Below are 19,770 nucleotides of genomic sequence, written 5' to 3' on the forward strand. Positions count from 1 at the left end.
GGCAACGCTCAGTAACATGTGAGAGCTCTGCCTGATTGACTTACATTTTCAGGTAAGTTCGAAAACTCAGCCTCTCGGAAAGAGCTGAGTATTCTGCTCAGTTGACGTACGTCTCTGGGTGGATTCGAACCACCAGCCTCCCGGTTAACAGCCGAGCGCGCTGACCGGTTGCGCCACAGAGACACTGGTAGATGGTTCCATCTGAAACAATAACCAAGCAACTAGCTCAATGGACCTTGAAGAGTGAATAAAATTACTGTCTTAAAAAATATTTTGGTGAAATATTGTATCCCGAAATAGACAGAAAAACGTGTGAGATGTTGAAAGTCAGTGGTACAAAATTAGCAATCACATGTCTTGTGATTTCAGAGGAAAGTTAGGGTTCAACCTTGTGTATAGGTCAGAAGGAACTACATCCATTGAGAGCTAGAGAAATGTCTCTAATAATACATATTGCTTATTTCAGAATCAACATGAAAGGACAACCAGGTACTGCTGGGAGTTGAACCCAGGATCTCCTGTTTACTAGACAGGCACTTTGACCAACTAAGCCACAGCACCTACAATATTAGAAGTATTTATCAAACTTTCTAACGTTCATCAAACTTAGGGCTTGTTAATATAATACTTTGTTCAAATAATTTGAAGGTTTCAACCCTCATCTTAAAAAAACCTACCACTTTTAAAAACGATGGGTATCCAACTCCGCTTATTGCTAAAGGAACATTAAAATCAAAAAGATCAAATCACACAACAAAATTCTCTAAAGAAACACAAATCCAGGTGCGTTTTAAACTTCTACCACATAGTCAACTGTAGAGTTCTCTGGGAAATTGACTCTGCTATCTGGGTGGACCCAAACAACTATCCATTGTCAACAACTGATTGGTTTGGACAAGTAACTGTCAATTTTGGGTGGTTGCAAACAACAAGCCAACCCTCAGTAACATGTGAGAGCTCTGCCTGATTGAATTACATTTTGAGGTAAGTTCGAAAACTCAGCCTCTCGAAAAGAGCTGAGTATTCTGCTCAATTGACATACGTCTCTGGGTGGATTCGAACCACCAGCCTCCCGGTTAACAGCCGAGCGCGCTGACCGATTGCGCCACAGAGACACTGGTGGTTGGTTCCATCTGAAACAATAACCAAGCAACTAGCTCAATGGACCTTGAAGAGTGAATAAATTTACTGTCTTAAAAAAATATTTTGCTGAAATATCGTATCCCGAAATAGACAGAAAAATGTGTGAGATGTTGAAAGTCAGTGGTACAAAATTAGAAATCACATGTCTTGTGATTTCAGAGGAAAGTTAGGATTCAACCTTGTGTATAGGTCAGAAGGAACTACATCCATTGAGAGCTAGAGAAATGTCTATTAATACATATTGCTTATTTCAGAATCAACATGAAAGGACAATCAGGTACTGCTGGGAGTTGAACCCAGGATCTCCTGTTTACTAGACAGGCACTTTGACCAACTAAGCCACAGCACCTACAAATTTCAGAAGTATTTATCAAACTTTCTAACGTTCATCAAACTTAGGGCTTGTTAATATAATACTTTGTTCAAATAATTTGAAGGTTTCAACCCTCATTTTAAAAAAAACCTACCAATTTTAAAAACGATGGGCATCCAACTCCGTTTATTGCTAAAGGAACATTAAAATCAAAAAGATCAAATCACACAACAAAATTCTCTAAAGAAACACAAATCCAGGTGCGTTTTAAACTTCTACCACATAGTCAACTGTAGAGTTCTCTGGGAAATTGACTCTGCTATCTGGGTGGACCCAAACAACTATCCATTGTCAACAACTGATTGGTTTGGACAAGTAACTGTCAATTTTGGGTGGTTGCAAACAACAAGCCAACCCTCAGTAACATGTGAGAGCTCTGCCTGATTGAACTACATTTTGAGGTAAGTTCGAAAACTCAGCCTCTCGGAAAGAGCTGAGTATTCTGCTCAATTGACATACGTCTCTGGGTGGATTCGAACCACCAGCCTCCCGGTTAACAGCCGAGCGCGCTGACCGATTGCGCCACAGAGACACTGGTAGATGGTTCCATCTGAAACAATAACCAAGCAACTAGCTCAATGGATCTTGAAGAGTGAATAAAATTACTGTCTTAAAAAAATATTCTGCTGAAATATCGTATCCCGAAATAGACAGAAAAATGTGTGAGATGTTGAAAGTCAGTGGTACAAAATTAGCAATCACATGTCTTGTGATTTCAGAGGAAAGTTAGGGTTCAACCTTGTGTATAAGTCAGAAGGAACTACATCCATTGAGAGCTAGAGAAATGTCTCTAATAATACATATTGCTTATTTCAGAATCAACATGAAAGGACAATCAGGTACTGCTGGGAGTTGAACCCAGGATCTCCTGTTTACAAGACAGGCACTTTGACCAACTAAGCCACAGCACCTACAATTTCAGAAGTACTTATCAAACTTTCTAACGTTCATCAAACTTAGGGCTTGTTAATATAATACTTTGTTCAAATAATTTGAAGGTTTCAACCCTCATCTTAAAAAACCTACCACTTTTAAAAACGATGGGTATCCAACTCCGTTTATTGCTAAAGGAACATTAAAATCAAAAAGATCAAATCACACAACAAAATTCTCTAAAGAAACACAAATCCAGGTGCGTTTTAAACTTCTACCTCACAGTCAACTGTAGAGTTCTCTGAGAATTTGACTCTGCTATCTGGGTGGACCCAAACAACTATCCATTGTCAACAACTGATTGGTTTGGACAAGTAACTGTCAATTTTGGGTGGTTGCAAACAACAAGCCCACCCTCAGTAACATGTGAGAGCTCTGCCTGATTGAATTACATTTTGAGGTAAGTTCGAAAACTCAGCCTCTCGGATAGAGCTGAGTATTCTGCTCAATTGACGTACCTCTCTGGGTGGATTCGAACCACCAGCCTCCCGGTTAACAGCCGAGCGCGCTGACCGATTGCGCCACAGAAACACTGGTAGATGGTTCCATCTGAAACAATAACCAAGCAACTAGCTCAATGGATCTTGAAGAGTGAATAAAATTACTGTCTTAAAAAATATTTTGCTGAAATATTGTATCCCGAAATAGACAGAAAAACGTGTGAGATGTTGAAAGTCAGTGGTACAAAATTAGCAATCACATGTCTTGTGATTTCAGAGGAAAGTTAGGGTTCAACCTTGTGTATAGGTCAGAAGGAACGACATCCATTGAGAGCTAGAGAAATGTCTCTAATAATACATATTGCTTATTTCAGAATCAACATGAAAGGACAACCAGGTACTGCTGGGAGTTGAACCCAGGATCTCCTGTTTACTAGACAGGCACTTTGACCAACTAAGCCACAGCACCTACAATATTAGAAGTATTTATCAAACTTTCTAACGTTCATCAAACTTAGGGCTTGTTAATATAATACTTTGTTCAAATAATTTGAAGGTTTCAACCCTCATCTTAAAAAAACCTACCACTTTTAAAAACGATGGGTATCCAACTCCGCTTATTGCTAAAGGAACATTAAAATCAAAAAGATCAAATCACACAACAAAATTCTCTAAAGAAACACAAATCCAGGTGCGTTTTAAACTTCTACCACATAGTCAACTGTAGAGTTCTCTGGGAAATTGACTCTGCTATCTGGGTGGACCCAAACAACTATCCATTGTCAACAACTGATTGGTTTGGACAAGTAACTGTCAATTTTGGGTGGTTGCAAACAACAAGCCCACTCTCAGTAAGATTTGAGAGCTCTGCCTGATTGACTTTCATTTTTAGGTCGGTTTGAACCCTCAGCCATTCAGAAAGAGCAGAGTATTCTGCTCAATTGACATGAGCGCGCTGACCGATTGCGCCACAGAGACACTGGTAGATGGTTCCATCTGAAACAATAACCAAGCAACTAGCTCAATGGATCTTGAAGAGTGAATAAAATTACTGTCTTAAAAAATATTTTGCTGAAATATCGTATCCCGAAATAGACAGAAAAACGTGTGAGATGTTGAAAGTCAGTGGTACAAAATTAGCAATCACATGTCTTGTGATTTCAGAGGAAAGTTAGGGTTCAACCTTGTGTATAGGTCAGAAGGAACTACATTCATTGAGAGCTAGAGAAATGTCTCTAATAATACATATTGCTTATTTCAGAATCAACATGAAAGGTCAATCAGGTACTGCTGGGAGTTGAACCCAGGATCTCCTGTTTACTAGACAGGCACTTTGACCAACTAAGCCACAGCACCTACAAAATCAGAAGTACTTATCAAACTTTCTAACGTTCATCAAACTTAGGGCTTGTTAATATAATACTTTGTTCAAATAATTTGAAGTTTTCAACCCTCATCTTAAAAAAACCTACCACTTTTAAAAACGATGGGTATCCAACTCCGTTTATTGCTAAAGGAACATTAAAATCAAAAAGATCAAATCACACAACAAAATTCTCTAAAGAAACACAAATCCAGGTGCGTTTTAAACTTCTACCTCACAGTCAACTGTAGAGTTCTCTGGGAAATTGACTCTGCTATCTGGGTGGACCCAAACAACTATCCATTGTCAACAACTGATTGGTTTGGACAAGAAACTGTCAATTTTGGGTGGTTGCAAACAACAAGCCAACGCTCAGTAACATGTGAGAGCTCTGCCTGATTGACTTACATTTTCAGGTAAGTTCGAAAACTCAGCCTCTCGGAAAGAGCTGAGTATTCTGCTCAATTGACAGACGTCTCTGGGTGGATCGAACCACCAGCCTCCCGGTTAACAGCCGAGCGCGCTGACTGATTGCGCCACAGAGACACTGGTAGATGGTTCCATCTGAAACAATAACCAAGCAACTAGCTCAATGGACCTTGAAGAGTGAATAAATTTACTGTCTTAAAAAAATATTTTGCTGAAATATCGTATCCCGTAATAGACAGAAAAACGTGTGAGATGTTGAAAGTCAGTGGTACAAAATTAGCAATCACATGTCTTGTGATTTCAGAGGAAAGTTAGGGTTCAACCTTGTGTATAGGTCAGAAGGAACGACATCCATTGAGAGCTAGAGAAATGTCTCTAATAACACATATTGCTTATTTCAGAATCAACATGAAAGGACAATCAGGTACTGCTGGGAGTTGAACCCAGGATCTCCTGTTTACTAGACAGGCACTTTGACCAACTAAGCCACAGCACCTACAAAATCAGAAGTACTTATCAAACTTTCTAACGTTCATCAAACTTAGGGCTTGTTAATATAATACTTTGTTCAAATAATTTGAAGGTTTCAACCCTCATCTTAAAAAAACCTACCACTTTTAAAAACGATGGGTATCCAACTCCGTTTATTGCTAAAGGAACATTAAAATCAAAAAGATCAAATCACACAACAAAATTCTCTAAAGAAACACAAATCCAGGTGCGTTTTAAACTTCTACCTCACAGTCAACTGTAGAGTTCTCTGGGAAATTGACTCTGCTATCTGGGTGGACCCAAACAACTATCCATTGTCAACAACTGATTGGTTTGGACAAGAAACTGTCAATTTTGGGTGGTTGCAAACAACAAGGCAACGCTCAGTAACATGTGAGAGCTCTGCCTGATTGACTTACATTTTCAGGTAAGTTCGAAAACTCAGCCTCTCGGAAAGAGCTGAGTATTCTGCTCAGTTGACGTACGTCTCTGGGTGGATTCGAACCACCAGCCTCCCGGTTAACAGCCGAGCGCGCTGACCGGTTGCGCCACAGAGACACTGGTAGATGGTTCCATCTGAAACAATAACCAAGCAACTAGCTCAATGGACCTTGAAGAGTGAATAAAATTACTGTCTTAAAAAATATTTTGGTGAAATATTGTATCCCGAAATAGACAGAAAAACGTGTGAGATGTTGAAAGTCAGTGGTACAAAATTAGCAATCACATGTCTTGTGATTTCAGAGGAAAGTTAGGGTTCAACCTTGTGTATAGGTCAGAAGGAACTACATCCATTGAGAGCTAGAGAAATGTCTCTAATAATACATATTGCTTATTTCAGAATCAACATGAAAGGACAACCAGGTACTGCTGGGAGTTGAACCCAGGATCTCCTGTTTACTAGACAGGCACTTTGACCAACTAAGCCACAGCACCTACAATATTAGAAGTATTTATCAAACTTTCTAACGTTCATCAAACTTAGGGCTTGTTAATATAATACTTTGTTCAAATAATTTGAAGGTTTCAACCCTCATCTTAAAAAAACCTACCACTTTTAAAAACGATGGGTATCCAACTCCGCTTATTGCTAAAGGAACATTAAAATCAAAAAGATCAAATCACACAACAAAATTCTCTAAAGAAACACAAATCCAGGTGCGTTTTAAACTTCTACCACATAGTCAACTGTAGAGTTCTCTGGGAAATTGACTCTGCTATCTGGGTGGACCCAAACAACTATCCATTGTCAACAACTGATTGGTTTGGACAAGTAACTGTCAATTTTGGGTGGTTGCAAACAACAAGCCAACCCTCAGTAACATGTGAGAGCTCTGCCTGATTGAATTACATTTTGAGGTAAGTTCGAAAACTCAGCCTCTCGAAAAGAGCTGAGTATTCTGCTCAATTGACATACGTCTCTGGGTGGATTCGAACCACCAGCCTCCCGGTTAACAGCCGAGCGCGCTGACCGATTGCGCCACAGAGACACTGGTGGTTGGTTCCATCTGAAACAATAACCAAGCAACTAGCTCAATGGACCTTGAAGAGTGAATAAATTTACTGTCTTAAAAAAATATTTTGCTGAAATATCGTATCCCGAAATAGACAGAAAAATGTGTGAGATGTTGAAAGTCAGTGGTACAAAATTAGCAATCACATGTCTTGTGATTTCAGAGGAAAGTTAGGATTCAACCTTGTGTATAGGTCAGAAGGAACTACATCCATTGAGAGCTAGAGAAATGTCTATTAATACATATTGCTTATTTCAGAATCAACATGAAAGGACAATCAGGTACTGCTGGGAGTTGAACCCAGGATCTCCTGTTTACTAGACAGGCACTTTGACCAACTAAGCCACAGCACCTACAAATTTCAGAAGTATTTATCAAACTTTCTAACGTTCATCAAACTTAGGGCTTGTTAATATAATACTTTGTTCAAATAATTTGAAGGTTTCAACCCTCATTTTAAAAAAAACCTACCAATTTTAAAAACGATGGGCATCCAACTCCGTTTATTGCTAAAGGAACATTAAAATCAAAAAGATCAAATCACACAACAAAATTCTCTAAAGAAACACAAATCCAGGTGCGTTTTAAACTTCTACCACATAGTCAACTGTAGAGTTCTCTGGGAAATTGACTCTGCTATCTGGGTGGACCCAAACAACTATCCATTGTCAACAACTGATTGGTTTGGACAAGTAACTGTCAATTTTGGGTGGTTGCAAACAACAAGCCAACCCTCAGTAACATGTGAGAGCTCTGCCTGATTGAACTACATTTTGAGGTAAGTTCGAAAACTCAGCCTCTCGGAAAGAGCTGAGTATTCTGCTCAATTGACATACGTCTCTGGGTGGATTCGAACCACCAGCCTCCCGGTTAACAGCCGAGCGCGCTGACCGATTGCGCCACAGAGACACTGGTAGATGGTTCCATCTGAAACAATAACCAAGCAACTAGCTCAATGGATCTTGAAGAGTGAATAAAATTACTGTCTTAAAAAAATATTCTGCTGAAATATCGTATCCCGAAATAGACAGAAAAATGTGTGAGATGTTGAAAGTCAGTGGTACAAAATTAGCAATCACATGTCTTGTGATTTCAGAGGAAAGTTAGGGTTCAACCTTGTGTATAAGTCAGAAGGAACTACATCCATTGAGAGCTAGAGAAATGTCTCTAATAATACATATTGCTTATTTCAGAATCAACATGAAAGGACAATCAGGTACTGCTGGGAGTTGAACCCAGGATCTCCTGTTTACAAGACAGGCACTTTGACCAACTAAGCCACAGCACCTACAATTTCAGAAGTACTTATCAAACTTTCTAACGTTCATCAAACTTAGGGCTTGTTAATATAATACTTTGTTCAAATAATTTGAAGGTTTCAACCCTCATCTTAAAAAACCTACCACTTTTAAAAACGATGGGTATCCAACTCCGTTTATTGCTAAAGGAACATTAAAATCAAAAAGATCAAATCACACAACAAAATTCTCTAAAGAAACACAAATCCAGGTGCGTTTTAAACTTCTACCTCACAGTCAACTGTAGAGTTCTCTGAGAATTTGACTCTGCTATCTGGGTGGACCCAAACAACTATCCATTGTCAACAACTGATTGGTTTGGACAAGTAACTGTCAATTTTGGGTGGTTGCAAACAACAAGCCCACCCTCAGTAACATGTGAGAGCTCTGCCTGATTGAATTACATTTTGAGGTAAGTTCGAAAACTCAGCCTCTCGGATAGAGCTGAGTATTCTGCTCAATTGACGTACCTCTCTGGGTGGATTCGAACCACCAGCCTCCCGGTTAACAGCCGAGCGCGCTGACCGATTGCGCCACAGAAACACTGGTAGATGGTTCCATCTGAAACAATAACCAAGCAACTAGCTCAATGGATCTTGAAGAGTGAATAAAATTACTGTCTTAAAAAATATTTTGCTGAAATATTGTATCCCGAAATAGACAGAAAAACGTGTGAGATGTTGAAAGTCAGTGGTACAAAATTAGCAATCACATGTCTTGTGATTTCAGAGGAAAGTTAGGGTTCAACCTTGTGTATAGGTCAGAAGGAACGACATCCATTGAGAGCTAGAGAAATGTCTCTAATAATACATATTGCTTATTTCAGAATCAACATGAAAGGACAACCAGGTACTGCTGGGAGTTGAACCCAGGATCTCCTGTTTACTAGACAGGCACTTTGACCAACTAAGCCACAGCACCTACAATATTAGAAGTATTTATCAAACTTTCTAACGTTCATCAAACTTAGGGCTTGTTAATATAATACTTTGTTCAAATAATTTGAAGGTTTCAACCCTCATCTTAAAAAAACCTACCACTTTTAAAAACGATGGGTATCCAACTCCGCTTATTGCTAAAGGAACATTAAAATCAAAAAGATCAAATCACACAACAAAATTCTCTAAAGAAACACAAATCCAGGTGCGTTTTAAACTTCTACCACATAGTCAACTGTAGAGTTCTCTGGGAAATTGACTCTGCTATCTGGGTGGACCCAAACAACTATCCATTGTCAACAACTGATTGGTTTGGACAAGTAACTGTCAATTTTGGGTGGTTGCAAACAACAAGCCAACCCTCAGTAACATGTGAGAGCTCTGCCTGATTGAATTACATTTTGAGGTAAGTTCGAAAACTCAGCCTCTCGAAAAGAGCTGAGTATTCTGCTCAATTGACATACGTCTCTGGGTGGATTCGAACCACCAGCCTCCCGGTTAACAGCCGAGCGCGCTGACCGATTGCGCCACAGAGACACTGGTGGTTGGTTCCATCTGAAACAATAACCAAGCAACTAGCTCAATGGACCTTGAAGAGTGAATAAATTTACTGTCTTAAAAAAATATTTTGCTGAAATATCGTATCCCGAAATAGACAGAAAAATGTGTGAGATGTTGAAAGTCAGTGGTACAAAATTAGCAATCACATGTCTTGTGATTTCAGAGGAAAGTTAGGATTCAACCTTGTGTATAGGTCAGAAGGAACTACATCCATTGAGAGCTAGAGAAATGTCTATTAATACATATTGCTTATTTCAGAATCAACATGAAAGGACAATCAGGTACTGCTGGGAGTTGAACCCAGGATCTCCTGTTTACTAGACAGGCACTTTGACCAACTAAGCCACAGCACCTACAAATTTCAGAAGTATTTATCAAACTTTCTAACGTTCATCAAACTTAGGGCTTGTTAATATAATACTTTGTTCAAATAATTTGAAGGTTTCAACCCTCATTTTAAAAAAAACCTACCAATTTTAAAAACGATGGGCATCCAACTCCGTTTATTGCTAAAGGAACATTAAAATCAAAAAGATCAAATCACACAACAAAATTCTCTAAAGAAACACAAATCCAGGTGCGTTTTAAACTTCTACCACATAGTCAACTGTAGAGTTCTCTGGGAAATTGACTCTGCTATCTGGGTGGACCCAAACAACTATCCATTGTCAACAACTGATTGGTTTGGACAAGTAACTGTCAATTTTGGGTGGTTGCAAACAACAAGCCAACCCTCAGTAACATGTGAGAGCTCTGCCTGATTGAACTACATTTTGAGGTAAGTTCGAAAACTCAGCCTCTCGGAAAGAGCTGAGTATTCTGCTCAATTGACATACGTCTCTGGGTGGATTCGAACCACCAGCCCCCCGGTTAACAGCCGAGCGCGCTGACCGATTGCGCCACAGAGACACTGGTAGATGGTTCCATCTGAAACAATAACCAAGCAACTAGCTCAATGGATCTTGAAGAGTGAATAAAATTACTGTCTTAAAAAAATATTCTGCTGAAATATCGTATCCCGAAATAGACAGAAAAATGTGTGAGATGTTGAAAGTCAGTGGTACAAAATTAGCAATCACATGTCTTGTGATTTCAGAGGAAAGTTAGGGTTCAACCTTGTGTATAAGTCAGAAGGAACTACATCCATTGAGAGCTAGAGAAATGTCTCTAATAATACATATTGCTTATTTCAGAATCAACATGAAAGGACAACCAGGTACTGCTGGGAGTTGAACCCAGGATCTCCTGTTTACTAGACAGGCACTTTGACCAACTAAGCCACAGCACCTACAATATTAGAAGTATTTATCAAACTTTCTAACGTTCATCAAACTTAGGGCTTGTTAATATAATACTTTGTTCAAATAATTTGAAGGTTTCAACCCTCATCTTAAAAAAACCTACCACTTTTAAAAACGATGGGTATCCAACTCCGCTTATTGCTAAAGGAACATTAAAATCAAAAAGATCAAATCACACAACAAAATTCTCTAAAGAAACACAAATCCAGGTGCGTTTTAAACTTCTACCACATAGTCAACTGTAGAGTTCTCTGGGAAATTGACTCTGCTATCTGGGTGGACCCAAACAACTATCCATTGTCAACAACTGATTGGTTTGGACAAGTAACTGTCAATTTTGGGTGGTTGCAAACAACAAGCCAACCCTCAGTAACATGTGAGAGCTCTGCCTGATTGAATTACATTTTGAGGTAAGTTCGAAAACTCAGCCTCTCGAAAAGAGCTGAGTATTCTGCTCAATTGACATACGTCTCTGGGTGGATTCGAACCACCAGCCTCCCGGTTAACAGCCGAGCGCGCTGACCGATTGCGCCACAGAGACACTGGTGGTTGGTTCCATCTGAAACAATAACCAAGCAACTAGCTCAATGGACCTTGAAGAGTGAATAAATTTACTGTCTTAAAAAAATATTTTGCTGAAATATCGTATCCCGAAATAGACAGAAAAATGTGTGAGATGTTGAAAGTCAGTGGTACAAAATTAGCAATCACATGTCTTGTGATTTCAGAGGAAAGTTAGGATTCAACCTTGTGTATAGGTCAGAAGGAACTACATCCATTGAGAGCTAGAGAAATGTCTATTAATACATATTGCTTATTTCAGAATCAACATGAAAGGACAATCAGGTACTGCTGGGAGTTGAACCCAGGATCTCCTGTTTACTAGACAGGCACTTTGACCAACTAAGCCACAGCACCTACAAATTTCAGAAGTATTTATCAAACTTTCTAACGTTCATCAAACTTAGGGCTTGTTAATATAATACTTTGTTCAAATAATTTGAAGGTTTCAACCCTCATTTTAAAAAAAACCTACCAATTTTAAAAACGATGGGCATCCAACTCCGTTTATTGCTAAAGGAACATTAAAATCAAAAAGATCAAATCACACAACAAAATTCTCTAAAGAAACACAAATCCAGGTGCGTTTTAAACTTCTACCACATAGTCAACTGTAGAGTTCTCTGGGAAATTGACTCTGCTATCTGGGTGGACCCAAACAACTATCCATTGTCAACAACTGATTGGTTTGGACAAGTAACTGTCAATTTTGGGTGGTTGCAAACAACAAGCCAACCCTCAGTAACATGTGAGAGCTCTGCCTGATTGAACTACATTTTGAGGTAAGTTCGAAAACTCAGCCTCTCGGAAAGAGCTGAGTATTCTGCTCAATTGACATACGTCTCTGGGTGGATTCGAACCACCAGCCTCCCGGTTAACAGCCGAGCGCGCTGACCGATTGCGCCACAGAGACACTGGTAGATGGTTCCATCTGAAACAATAACCAAGCAACTAGCTCAATGGATCTTGAAGAGTGAATAAAATTACTGTCTTAAAAAAATATTCTGCTGAAATATCGTATCCCGAAATAGACAGAAAAATGTGTGAGATGTTGAAAGTCAGTGGTACAAAATTAGCAATCACATGTCTTGTGATTTCAGAGGAAAGTTAGGGTTCAACCTTGTGTATAAGTCAGAAGGAACTACATCCATTGAGAGCTAGAGAAATGTCTCTAATAATACATATTGCTTATTTCAGAATCAACATGAAAGGACAATCAGGTACTGCTGGGAGTTGAACCCAGGATCTCCTGTTTACAAGACAGGCACTTTGACCAACTAAGCCACAGCACCTACAATTTCAGAAGTACTTATCAAACTTTCTAACGTTCATCAAACTTAGGGCTTGTTAATATAATACTTTGTTCAAATAATTTGAAGGTTTCAACCCTCATCTTAAAAAACCTACCACTTTTAAAAACGATGGGTATCCAACTCCGTTTATTGCTAAAGGAACATTAAAATCAAAAAGATCAAATCACACAACAAAATTCTCTAAAGAAACACAAATCCAGGTGCGTTTTAAACTTCTACCTCACAGTCAACTGTAGAGTTCTCTGAGAATTTGACTCTGCTATCTGGGTGGACCCAAACAACTATCCATTGTCAACAACTGATTGGTTTGGACAAGTAACTGTCAATTTTGGGTGGTTGCAAACAACAAGCCCACCCTCAGTAACATGTGAGAGCTCTGCCTGATTGAATTACATTTTGAGGTAAGTTCGAAAACTCAGCCTCTCGGATAGAGCTGAGTATTCTGCTCAATTGACGTACCTCTCTGGGTGGATTCGAACCACCAGCCTCCCGGTTAACAGCCGAGCGCGCTGACCGATTGCGCCACAGAAACACTGGTAGATGGTTCCATCTGAAACAATAACCAAGCAACTAGCTCAATGGATCTTGAAGAGTGAATAAAATTACTGTCTTAAAAAATATTTTGCTGAAATATTGTATCCCGAAATAGACAGAAAAACGTGTGAGATGTTGAAAGTCAGTGGTACAAAATTAGCAATCACATGTCTTGTGATTTCAGAGGAAAGTTAGGGTTCAACCTTGTGTATAGGTCAGAAGGAACGACATCCATTGAGAGCTAGAGAAATGTCTCTAATAATACATATTGCTTATTTCAGAATCAACATGAAAGGACAACCAGGTACTGCTGGGAGTTGAACCCAGGATCTCCTGTTTACTAGACAGGCACTTTGACCAACTAAGCCACAGCACCTACAATATTAGAAGTATTTATCAAACTTTCTAACGTTCATCAAACTTAGGGCTTGTTAATATAATACTTTGTTCAAATAATTTGAAGGTTTCAACCCTCATCTTAAAAAAACCTACCACTTTTAAAAACGATGGGTATCCAACTCCGCTTATTGCTAAAGGAACATTAAAATCAAAAAGATCAAATCACACAACAAAATTCTCTAAAGAAACACAAATCCAGGTGCGTTTTAAACTTCTACCACATAGTCAACTGTAGAGTTCTCTGGGAAATTGACTCTGCTATCTGGGTGGACCCAAACAACTATCCATTGTCAACAACTGATTGGTTTGGACAAGTAACTGTCAATTTTGGGTGGTTGCAAACAACAAGCCAACCCTCAGTAACATGTGAGAGCTCTGCCTGATTGAATTACATTTTGAGGTAAGTTCGAAAACTCAGCCTCTCGAAAAGAGCTGAGTATTCTGCTCAATTGACATACGTCTCTGGGTGGATTCGAACCACCAGCCTCCCGGTTAACAGCCGAGCGCGCTGACCGATTGCGCCACAGAGACACTGGTGGTTGGTTCCATCTGAAACAATAACCAAGCAACTAGCTCAATGGACCTTGAAGAGTGAATAAATTTACTGTCTTAAAAAAATATTTTGCTGAAATATCGTATCCCGAAATAGACAGAAAAATGTGTGAGATGTTGAAAGTCAGTGGTACAAAATTAGCAATCACATGTCTTGTGATTTCAGAGGAAAGTTAGGATTCAACCTTGTGTATAGGTCAGAAGGAACTACATCCATTGAGAGCTAGAGAAATGTCTATTAATACATATTGCTTATTTCAGAATCAACATGAAAGGACAATCAGGTACTGCTGGGAGTTGAACCCAGGATCTCCTGTTTACTAGACAGGCACTTTGACCAACTAAGCCACAGCACCTACAAATTTCAGAAGTATTTATCAAACTTTCTAACGTTCATCAAACTTAGGGCTTGTTAATATAATACTTTGTTCAAATAATTTGAAGGTTTCAACCCTCATTTTAAAAAAAACCTACCAATTTTAAAAACGATGGGCATCCAACTCCGTTTATTGCTAAAGGAACATTAAAATCAAAAAGATCAAATCACACAACAAAATTCTCTAAAGAAACACAAATCCAGGTGCGTTTTAAACTTCTACCACATAGTCAACTGTAGAGTTCTCTGGGAAATTGACTCTGCTATCTGGGTGGACCCAAACAACTATCCATTGTCAACAACTGATTGGTTTGGACAAGTAACTGTCAATTTTGGGTGGTTGCAAACAACAAGCCAACCCTCAGTAACATGTGAGAGCTCTGCCTGATTGAACTACATTTTGAGGTAAGTTCGAAAACTCAGCCTCTCGGAAAGAGCTGAGTATTCTGCTCAATTGACATACGTCTCTGGGTGGATTCGAACCACCAGCCCCCCGGTTAACAGCCGAGCGCGCTGACCGATTGCGCCACAGAGACACTGGTAGATGGTTCCATCTGAAACAATAACCAAGCAACTAGCTCAATGGATCTTGAAGAGTGAATAAAATTACTGTCTTAAAAAAATATTCTGCTGAAATATCGTATCCCGAAATAGACAGAAAAATGTGTGAGATGTTGAAAGTCAGTGGTACAAAATTAGCAATCACATGTCTTGTGATTTCAGAGGAAAGTTAGGGTTCAACCTTGTGTATAAGTCAGAAGGAACTACATCCATTGAGAGCTAGAGAAATGTCTCTAATAATACATATTGCTTATTTCAGAATCAACATGAAAGGACAATCAGGTACTGCTGGGAGTTGAACCCAGGATCTCCTGTTTACAAGACAGGCACTTTGACCAACTAAGCCACAGCACCTACAATTTCAGAAGTACTTATCAAACTTTCTAACGTTCATCAAACTTAGGGCTTGTTAATATAATACTTTGTTCAAATAATTTGAAGGTTTCAACCCTCATCTTAAAAAAACCTACCACTTTTAAAAACGATGGGTATCCAACTCCGTTTATTGCTAAAGGAACATTAAAATCAAAAAGATCAAATCACACAACAAAATTCTCTAAAGAAACACAAATCCAGGTGCGTTTTAAACTTCTACCTCACAGTCAACTGTAGAGTTCTCTGAGAATTTGACTCTGCTATCTGGGTGGACCCAAACAACTATCCATTGTCAACAACTGATTGGTTTGGACAAGTAACTGTCAATTTTGGGTGGTTGCAAACAACAAGCCCACCCTCAGTAACATGTGAGAGCTCTGCCTGATTGAATTACATTTTGAGGTAAGTTCGAAAACTCAGCCTCTCGGATAGAGCTGAGTATTCTGCTCAATTGACGTACCTCTCTGGGTGGATTCGAACCACCAGCCTCCCGGTTAACAGCCGAGCGCGCTGACCGATTGCGCCACAGAAACACTGGTAGATGGTTCCATCTGAAACAATAACCAAGCAACTAGCTCAATGGATCTTGAAGAGTGAATAAAATTACTGTCTTAAAAAATATTTTGCTGAAATATTGTATCCCGAAATAGACAGAAAAACGTGTGAGATGTTGAAAGTCAGTGGTACAAAATTAGCAATCACATGTCTTGTGATTTCAGAGGAAAGTTAGGGTTCAACCTTGTGTATAGGTCAGAAGGAACGACATCCATTGAGAGCTAGAGAAATGTCTCTAATAATACATATTGCTTATTTCAGAATCAACATGAAAGGACAACCAGGTACTGCTGGGAGTTGAACCCAGGATCTCCTGTTTACTAGACAGGCACTTTGACCAACTAAGCCACAGCACCTACAATATCAGAAGTATTTATCAAACTTTCTAACGTTCATCAAACTTAGGGCTTGTTAATATAATACTTTGTTCAAATAATTTGAAGGTTTCAACCCTCATCTTAAAAAAACCTACCACTTTTAAAAACGATGGGTATCCAACTCCGTTTATTGCTAAAGGAACATTAAAATCAAAAAGATCAAATCACACAACAAAATTCTCTAAAGAAAGACAAATCCAGGTGCGTTTTAAATTTCTACCTCACAGTCAACTGTAGAGTTCTCTGGGAAATTGACTCTGCTATCTGGGTGGACCCAAACAACTATCCATTGTCAACAACTGATTGGTTTGGACAAGAAACTGTCAATTTTGGGTGGTTGCAAACAACAAGGCAACGCTCAGTAACATGTGAGAGCTCTGCCTGATTGACTTACATTTTCAGGTAAGTTCGAAAACTCAGCCTCTCGGAAAGAGCTGAGTATTCTGCTCAATTGACATACGTCTCTGGGTGGATTCGAACCACCAGCCTCCCGGTTAACAGCCGAGCGCGCTGACCGATTGCGCCACAGAAACACTGGTAGATGGTTCCATCTGAAACAATAACCAAGCAACTAGCTGAATGGATCTTGAAGAGTGAATAAAATTACTGTCTTAAAAAATATTTTGCTGAAATATTGTATCCCGAAATAGACAGAAAAACGTGTGAGATGTTGAAAGTCAGTGGTACAAAATTAGCAATCACATGTCTTGTGATTTCAGAGGAAAGTTAGGGTTCAACCTTGTGTATAGGTCAGAAGGAACGACATCCATTGAGAGCTAGAGAAATGTCTCTAATAACACATATTGCTTATTTCAGAATCAACATGAAAGGACAATCAGGTACTGCTGGGAGTTGAACCCAGGATCTCCTGTTTACTAGACAGGCACTTTGACCAACTAAGCCACAGCACCTACAAAATCAGAAGTACTTATCAAACTTTCTAACGTTCATCAAACTTAGGGCTTGTTAATATAATACTTTGTTCAAATAATTTGAAGGTTTCAACCCTCATCTTAAAAAAACCTACCACTTTTAAAAACGATGGGTATCCAACTCCGTTTATTGCTAAAGGAACATTAAAATCAAAAAGATCAAATCACACAACAAAATTCTCTAAAGAAACACAAATCCAGGTGCGTTTTAAACTTCTACCTCACAGTCAACTGTAGAGTTCTCTGGGAAATTGACTCTGCTATCTGGGTGGACCCAAACAACTATCCATTGTCAACAACTGATTGGTTTGGACAAGAAACTGTCAATTTTGGGTGGTTGCAAACAACAAGGCAACGCTCAGTAACATGTGAGAGCTCTGCCTGATTGACTTACATTTTCAGGTAAGTTCGAAAACTCAGCCTCTCGGAAAGAGCTGAGTATTCTGCTCAGTTGACGTACGTCTCTGGGTGGATTCGAACCACCAGCCTCCCGGTTAACAGCCGAGCGCGCTGACCGGTTGCGCCACAGAGACACTGGTAGATGGTTCCATCTGAAACAATAACCAAGCAACTAGCTCAATGGACCTTGAAGAGTGAATAAAATTACTGTCTTAAAAAATATTTTGGTGAAATATTGTATCCCGAAATAGACAGAAAAACGTGTGAGATGTTGAAAGTCAGTGGTACAAAATTAGCAATCACATGTCTTGTGATTTCAGAGGAAAGTTAGGGTTCAACCTTGTGTATAGGTCAGAAGGAACTACATCCATTGAGAGCTAGAGAAATGTCTCTAATAATACATATTGCTTATTTCAGAATCAACATGAAAGGACAACCAGGTACTGCTGGGAGTTGAACCCAGGATCTCCTGTTTACTAGACAGGCACTTTGACCAACTAAGCCACAGCACCTACAATATTAGAAGTATTTATCAAACTTTCTAACGTTCATCAAACTTAGGGCTTGTTAATATAATACTTTGTTCAAATAATTTGAAGGTTTCAACCCTCATCTTAAAAAAACCTACCACTTTTAAAAACGATGGGTATCCAACTCCGCTTATTGCTAAAGGAACATTAAAATCAAAAAGATCAAATCACACAACAAAATTCTCTAAAGAAACACAAATCCAGGTGCGTTTTAAACTTCTACCACATAGTCAACTGTAGAGTTCTCTGGGAAATTGACTCTGCTATCTGGGTGGACCCAAACAACTATCCATTGTCAACAACTGATTGGTTTGGACAAGTAACTGTCAATTTTGGGTGGTTGCAAACAACAAGCCAACCCTCAGTAACATGTGAGAGCTCTGCCTGATTGAATTACATTTTGAGGTAAGTTCGAAAACTCAGCCTCTCGAAAAGAGCTGAGTATTCTGCTCAATTGACATACGTCTCTGGGTGGATTCGAACCACCAGCCTCCCGGTTAACAGCCGAGCGCGCTGACCGATTGCGCCACAGAGACACTGGTGGTTGGTTCCATCTGAAACAATAACCAAGCAACTAGCTCAATGGACCTTGAAGAGTGAATAAATTTACTGTCTTAAAAAAATATTTTGCTGAAATATCGTATCCCGAAATAGACAGAAAAATGTGTGAGATGTTGAAAGTCAGTGGTACAAAATTAGCAATCACATGTCTTGTGATTTCAGAGGAAAGTTAGGATTCAACCTTGTGTATAGGTCAGAAGGAACTACATCCATTGAGAGCTAGAGAAATGTCTATTAATACATATTGCTTATTTCAGAATCAACATGAAAGGACAATCAGGTACTGCTGGGAGTTGAACCCAGGATCTCCTGTTTACTAGACAGGCACTTTGACCAACTAAGCCACAGCACCTACAAATTTCAGAAGTATTTATCAAACTTTCTAACGTTCATCAAACTTAGGGCTTGTTAATATAATACTTTGTTCAAATAATTTGAAGGTTTCAACCCTCATTTTAAAAAAAACCTACCAATTTTAAAAACGATGGGCATCCAACTCCGTTTATTGCTAAAGGAACATTAAAATCAAAAAGATCAAATCACACAACAAAATTCTCTAAAGAAACACAAATCCAGGTGCGTTTTAAACTTCTACCACATAGTCAACTGTAGAGTTCTCTGGGAAATTGACTCTGCTATCTGGGTGGACCCAAACAACTATCCATTGTCAACAACTGATTGGTTTGGACAAGTAACTGTCAATTTTGGGTGGTTGCAAACAACAAGCCAACCCTCAGTAACATGTGAGAGCTCTGCCTGATTGAACTACATTTTGAGGTAAGTTCGAAAACTCAGCCTCTCGGAAAGAGCTGAGTATTCTGCTCAATTGACATACGTCTCTGGGTGGATTCGAACCACCAGCCCCCCGGTTAACAGCCGAGCGCGCTGACCGATTGCGCCACAGAGACACTGGTAGATGGTTCCATCTGAAACAATAACCAAGCAACTAGCTCAATGGAT

The 19,770-nt window shown here is 39.2% G+C and overlaps 42 non-coding genes across 42 annotated transcripts; all 42 read right to left on the reverse strand.

Moving 5' to 3' along the window:
• Nucleotides 1-109: 109 nt before the first annotated feature.
• Nucleotides 110-183, reverse strand: trnan-guu (transfer RNA asparagine (anticodon GUU)). The gene has a single exon. It is a non-coding gene; the product is annotated as a tRNA-Asn (tRNA).
• Nucleotides 184-487: 304 nt separating this feature from the next.
• On the reverse strand, nucleotides 488-561 carry trnat-agu (transfer RNA threonine (anticodon AGU)). Its single transcript has one exon. It is a non-coding gene; the product is annotated as a tRNA-Thr (tRNA).
• A 480-nt stretch (nucleotides 562-1,041) lies between these two features.
• Nucleotides 1,042-1,115, reverse strand: trnan-guu (transfer RNA asparagine (anticodon GUU)). The gene has a single exon. It is a non-coding gene; the product is annotated as a tRNA-Asn (tRNA).
• A 303-nt stretch (nucleotides 1,116-1,418) lies between these two features.
• Nucleotides 1,419-1,492, reverse strand: trnat-agu (transfer RNA threonine (anticodon AGU)). Its single transcript has one exon. It is a non-coding gene; the product is annotated as a tRNA-Thr (tRNA).
• A 482-nt stretch (nucleotides 1,493-1,974) lies between these two features.
• On the reverse strand, nucleotides 1,975-2,048 carry trnan-guu (transfer RNA asparagine (anticodon GUU)). Its single transcript has one exon. It is a non-coding gene; the product is annotated as a tRNA-Asn (tRNA).
• Nucleotides 2,049-2,353: 305 nt separating this feature from the next.
• Nucleotides 2,354-2,427, reverse strand: trnat-ugu (transfer RNA threonine (anticodon UGU)). Its single transcript has one exon. It is a non-coding gene; the product is annotated as a tRNA-Thr (tRNA).
• A 475-nt stretch (nucleotides 2,428-2,902) lies between these two features.
• On the reverse strand, nucleotides 2,903-2,980 carry trnan-guu (transfer RNA asparagine (anticodon GUU)). Its single transcript has one exon. It is a non-coding gene; the product is annotated as a tRNA-Asn (tRNA).
• A 304-nt stretch (nucleotides 2,981-3,284) lies between these two features.
• trnat-agu (transfer RNA threonine (anticodon AGU)) lies at nucleotides 3,285-3,358 on the reverse strand. The gene has a single exon. It is a non-coding gene; the product is annotated as a tRNA-Thr (tRNA).
• Nucleotides 3,359-4,171: 813 nt separating this feature from the next.
• trnat-agu (transfer RNA threonine (anticodon AGU)) lies at nucleotides 4,172-4,245 on the reverse strand. The gene has a single exon. It is a non-coding gene; the product is annotated as a tRNA-Thr (tRNA).
• Nucleotides 4,246-4,725: 480 nt separating this feature from the next.
• trnan-guu (transfer RNA asparagine (anticodon GUU)) lies at nucleotides 4,726-4,798 on the reverse strand. Its single transcript has one exon. It is a non-coding gene; the product is annotated as a tRNA-Asn (tRNA).
• A 305-nt stretch (nucleotides 4,799-5,103) lies between these two features.
• trnat-agu (transfer RNA threonine (anticodon AGU)) lies at nucleotides 5,104-5,177 on the reverse strand. Its single transcript has one exon. It is a non-coding gene; the product is annotated as a tRNA-Thr (tRNA).
• A 480-nt stretch (nucleotides 5,178-5,657) lies between these two features.
• trnan-guu (transfer RNA asparagine (anticodon GUU)) lies at nucleotides 5,658-5,731 on the reverse strand. The gene has a single exon. It is a non-coding gene; the product is annotated as a tRNA-Asn (tRNA).
• Nucleotides 5,732-6,035: 304 nt separating this feature from the next.
• On the reverse strand, nucleotides 6,036-6,109 carry trnat-agu (transfer RNA threonine (anticodon AGU)). The gene has a single exon. It is a non-coding gene; the product is annotated as a tRNA-Thr (tRNA).
• Nucleotides 6,110-6,589: 480 nt separating this feature from the next.
• Nucleotides 6,590-6,663, reverse strand: trnan-guu (transfer RNA asparagine (anticodon GUU)). Its single transcript has one exon. It is a non-coding gene; the product is annotated as a tRNA-Asn (tRNA).
• Nucleotides 6,664-6,966: 303 nt separating this feature from the next.
• On the reverse strand, nucleotides 6,967-7,040 carry trnat-agu (transfer RNA threonine (anticodon AGU)). Its single transcript has one exon. It is a non-coding gene; the product is annotated as a tRNA-Thr (tRNA).
• Nucleotides 7,041-7,522: 482 nt separating this feature from the next.
• On the reverse strand, nucleotides 7,523-7,596 carry trnan-guu (transfer RNA asparagine (anticodon GUU)). The gene has a single exon. It is a non-coding gene; the product is annotated as a tRNA-Asn (tRNA).
• Nucleotides 7,597-7,901: 305 nt separating this feature from the next.
• On the reverse strand, nucleotides 7,902-7,975 carry trnat-ugu (transfer RNA threonine (anticodon UGU)). The gene has a single exon. It is a non-coding gene; the product is annotated as a tRNA-Thr (tRNA).
• A 475-nt stretch (nucleotides 7,976-8,450) lies between these two features.
• trnan-guu (transfer RNA asparagine (anticodon GUU)) lies at nucleotides 8,451-8,528 on the reverse strand. The gene has a single exon. It is a non-coding gene; the product is annotated as a tRNA-Asn (tRNA).
• A 304-nt stretch (nucleotides 8,529-8,832) lies between these two features.
• trnat-agu (transfer RNA threonine (anticodon AGU)) lies at nucleotides 8,833-8,906 on the reverse strand. Its single transcript has one exon. It is a non-coding gene; the product is annotated as a tRNA-Thr (tRNA).
• Nucleotides 8,907-9,386: 480 nt separating this feature from the next.
• On the reverse strand, nucleotides 9,387-9,460 carry trnan-guu (transfer RNA asparagine (anticodon GUU)). Its single transcript has one exon. It is a non-coding gene; the product is annotated as a tRNA-Asn (tRNA).
• A 303-nt stretch (nucleotides 9,461-9,763) lies between these two features.
• trnat-agu (transfer RNA threonine (anticodon AGU)) lies at nucleotides 9,764-9,837 on the reverse strand. Its single transcript has one exon. It is a non-coding gene; the product is annotated as a tRNA-Thr (tRNA).
• Nucleotides 9,838-10,319: 482 nt separating this feature from the next.
• On the reverse strand, nucleotides 10,320-10,393 carry trnan-guu (transfer RNA asparagine (anticodon GUU)). The gene has a single exon. It is a non-coding gene; the product is annotated as a tRNA-Asn (tRNA).
• A 305-nt stretch (nucleotides 10,394-10,698) lies between these two features.
• On the reverse strand, nucleotides 10,699-10,772 carry trnat-agu (transfer RNA threonine (anticodon AGU)). Its single transcript has one exon. It is a non-coding gene; the product is annotated as a tRNA-Thr (tRNA).
• A 480-nt stretch (nucleotides 10,773-11,252) lies between these two features.
• trnan-guu (transfer RNA asparagine (anticodon GUU)) lies at nucleotides 11,253-11,326 on the reverse strand. The gene has a single exon. It is a non-coding gene; the product is annotated as a tRNA-Asn (tRNA).
• Nucleotides 11,327-11,629: 303 nt separating this feature from the next.
• trnat-agu (transfer RNA threonine (anticodon AGU)) lies at nucleotides 11,630-11,703 on the reverse strand. The gene has a single exon. It is a non-coding gene; the product is annotated as a tRNA-Thr (tRNA).
• A 482-nt stretch (nucleotides 11,704-12,185) lies between these two features.
• Nucleotides 12,186-12,259, reverse strand: trnan-guu (transfer RNA asparagine (anticodon GUU)). The gene has a single exon. It is a non-coding gene; the product is annotated as a tRNA-Asn (tRNA).
• Nucleotides 12,260-12,564: 305 nt separating this feature from the next.
• Nucleotides 12,565-12,638, reverse strand: trnat-ugu (transfer RNA threonine (anticodon UGU)). The gene has a single exon. It is a non-coding gene; the product is annotated as a tRNA-Thr (tRNA).
• Nucleotides 12,639-13,113: 475 nt separating this feature from the next.
• trnan-guu (transfer RNA asparagine (anticodon GUU)) lies at nucleotides 13,114-13,191 on the reverse strand. Its single transcript has one exon. It is a non-coding gene; the product is annotated as a tRNA-Asn (tRNA).
• Nucleotides 13,192-13,495: 304 nt separating this feature from the next.
• Nucleotides 13,496-13,569, reverse strand: trnat-agu (transfer RNA threonine (anticodon AGU)). Its single transcript has one exon. It is a non-coding gene; the product is annotated as a tRNA-Thr (tRNA).
• A 480-nt stretch (nucleotides 13,570-14,049) lies between these two features.
• On the reverse strand, nucleotides 14,050-14,123 carry trnan-guu (transfer RNA asparagine (anticodon GUU)). The gene has a single exon. It is a non-coding gene; the product is annotated as a tRNA-Asn (tRNA).
• A 303-nt stretch (nucleotides 14,124-14,426) lies between these two features.
• Nucleotides 14,427-14,500, reverse strand: trnat-agu (transfer RNA threonine (anticodon AGU)). The gene has a single exon. It is a non-coding gene; the product is annotated as a tRNA-Thr (tRNA).
• A 482-nt stretch (nucleotides 14,501-14,982) lies between these two features.
• Nucleotides 14,983-15,056, reverse strand: trnan-guu (transfer RNA asparagine (anticodon GUU)). Its single transcript has one exon. It is a non-coding gene; the product is annotated as a tRNA-Asn (tRNA).
• A 305-nt stretch (nucleotides 15,057-15,361) lies between these two features.
• Nucleotides 15,362-15,435, reverse strand: trnat-ugu (transfer RNA threonine (anticodon UGU)). Its single transcript has one exon. It is a non-coding gene; the product is annotated as a tRNA-Thr (tRNA).
• Nucleotides 15,436-15,911: 476 nt separating this feature from the next.
• On the reverse strand, nucleotides 15,912-15,989 carry trnan-guu (transfer RNA asparagine (anticodon GUU)). Its single transcript has one exon. It is a non-coding gene; the product is annotated as a tRNA-Asn (tRNA).
• Nucleotides 15,990-16,293: 304 nt separating this feature from the next.
• trnat-agu (transfer RNA threonine (anticodon AGU)) lies at nucleotides 16,294-16,367 on the reverse strand. The gene has a single exon. It is a non-coding gene; the product is annotated as a tRNA-Thr (tRNA).
• A 480-nt stretch (nucleotides 16,368-16,847) lies between these two features.
• trnan-guu (transfer RNA asparagine (anticodon GUU)) lies at nucleotides 16,848-16,921 on the reverse strand. Its single transcript has one exon. It is a non-coding gene; the product is annotated as a tRNA-Asn (tRNA).
• A 304-nt stretch (nucleotides 16,922-17,225) lies between these two features.
• On the reverse strand, nucleotides 17,226-17,299 carry trnat-agu (transfer RNA threonine (anticodon AGU)). Its single transcript has one exon. It is a non-coding gene; the product is annotated as a tRNA-Thr (tRNA).
• A 480-nt stretch (nucleotides 17,300-17,779) lies between these two features.
• trnan-guu (transfer RNA asparagine (anticodon GUU)) lies at nucleotides 17,780-17,853 on the reverse strand. The gene has a single exon. It is a non-coding gene; the product is annotated as a tRNA-Asn (tRNA).
• A 304-nt stretch (nucleotides 17,854-18,157) lies between these two features.
• trnat-agu (transfer RNA threonine (anticodon AGU)) lies at nucleotides 18,158-18,231 on the reverse strand. The gene has a single exon. It is a non-coding gene; the product is annotated as a tRNA-Thr (tRNA).
• Nucleotides 18,232-18,711: 480 nt separating this feature from the next.
• On the reverse strand, nucleotides 18,712-18,785 carry trnan-guu (transfer RNA asparagine (anticodon GUU)). Its single transcript has one exon. It is a non-coding gene; the product is annotated as a tRNA-Asn (tRNA).
• A 303-nt stretch (nucleotides 18,786-19,088) lies between these two features.
• On the reverse strand, nucleotides 19,089-19,162 carry trnat-agu (transfer RNA threonine (anticodon AGU)). Its single transcript has one exon. It is a non-coding gene; the product is annotated as a tRNA-Thr (tRNA).
• A 482-nt stretch (nucleotides 19,163-19,644) lies between these two features.
• Nucleotides 19,645-19,718, reverse strand: trnan-guu (transfer RNA asparagine (anticodon GUU)). Its single transcript has one exon. It is a non-coding gene; the product is annotated as a tRNA-Asn (tRNA).
• Nucleotides 19,719-19,770: the final 52 nt, after the last annotated feature.

Source organism: Stigmatopora argus, chromosome 3 (assembly GCF_051989625.1).
Source record: "Stigmatopora argus isolate UIUO_Sarg chromosome 3, RoL_Sarg_1.0, whole genome shotgun sequence".
Taxonomy (NCBI): Eukaryota; Metazoa; Chordata; class Actinopteri; order Syngnathiformes; family Syngnathidae; genus Stigmatopora; species Stigmatopora argus.